Source organism: Athene cunicularia, assembly GCF_003259725.1.
Source record: "Athene cunicularia isolate RWA chromosome 1 unlocalized genomic scaffold, athCun1 chr1_part1, whole genome shotgun sequence".
Taxonomy (NCBI): Eukaryota; Metazoa; Chordata; class Aves; order Strigiformes; family Strigidae; genus Athene; species Athene cunicularia.
Window position 1 is genome coordinate 54,269,098 of NW_020799091.1, and position 1,450 is coordinate 54,270,547.

Sequence of the window (1,450 nt, forward strand, 5' to 3'; positions counted from 1 at the left end):
AAAAAAAAAAAAAAAAAAAAAAAAAAAAAAAAAAAAAAAAATAGAAAACTTAATCTGCCGAAACCCGGGATCGAACCAGGGACCTTTAGATCTTCAGTCTAACGCTCTCCCAACTGAGCTATTTCGGCTCCGCGTTGCGCCTCTGCAGGCGATCGCACTAAAGGTTTGCTGTTCCCGTCACCGGGCCCGCCCGCGGGGCGCTCTGGGGGTAAAACGGATGCTACTCGTCCCACGTTGCTAGATACCATAAATACCACAAACGAATCGGTGAAGGGTCTTTCTTTGCAAATAAAATTATGCCTTAAGGTGAAGACAAATGCGGCAATAACCCAAAACGACACGTGTACACATCTATGCACAATACATAATTTGCATTCATTTAGTATCAGCACAAAGGTGTTACGGCTGTGACTTCCTGGATTATTTGGGGGTTAACAGGATCTCGAATATTCTGTGGGGTTCAGCAGCATTAAATTGGCGGCATTTTTGCTTCAGTTTTCAGGGACTTTGTTTGAAGTCTGACAAATTCTGTAGAGAGCTGATGTACCACAAATAGATACGAACAAAAAGGGCACCTTCCATTCTCTTTTCCTCATGGTCTTGCTCAGAGATACACATTCCACAGGAGAAGCTCTATGTGCCTGCCTAAATCACAAATCCTAGCTAAACACAGCTATTCTCACATCGTTGGTTAGGCAACAGGCGACTGGTCTGACTACAGGTCAAAGGTAGAGGATGTACCCAAGTACATACATTAGCACACGTGGCAAGGGTGCTGGATGTCTCGAGTTTGTGTTTATTTGCACATCCCATGGCTCTAGAAATGTGAGAGCATACCCTATTCATACTTCCTACCTGCTGTGTGGGGAGAAATGCTGCTGTGCAAAATTCTCCACCGCGTCTCCCTCCTGTTAGTCAGAAAGAGCCAAACCAACCTCTGTCTCTTTCACAGTAATAGAGGAGTTTAACAAATCCCTCCTTTTTTTGAGTGCGGAAGAAGCAGCCTTCTCCCAAACTAGCCCTGTGAATCTTTGTGACAGACCTCCATATTTCCTTTTACTTTCAGAGTGTATTTTTCAAGTTATCCGACTTTGGAAAAAGTCTTTTGTGAGCAACCACTGTTCTTCAGGAACTGACATATTTTCAGAAGTCAAAATGCTAAGGACTGAGACAGCAGTTTAATGACTTAAAACAAAAACTCTTAAACAAAAAATTTCAGCTAGGGAAAGGGTAAAAACAAAAAACCCCACACCATTGTACTAACGACATGTGCTAACAGCATACTGATACAAAATCTCATATTCTCATGATTTTCCATTGCCAGGGGCAGTGATTGTTTTGCTGAGAAATTACGAATGTAATCACTTAACGAGGATGTCTCCTACTGATGCAGCTAACACAATCTTGTAATCTTTGCTGCAGATAAACTCCAAATGTGTGATGACATGCA

General features: G+C 42.2%; 1 non-coding gene across 1 annotated transcript; it reads right to left on the reverse strand.

The window, feature by feature from the left end:
* Positions 1-55: 55 nt before the first annotated feature.
* On the reverse strand, positions 56-128 carry TRNAF-GAA. Its single transcript has one exon. It is a non-coding gene; the product is annotated as a tRNA-Phe (tRNA).
* Positions 129-1,450: the final 1,322 nt, after the last annotated feature.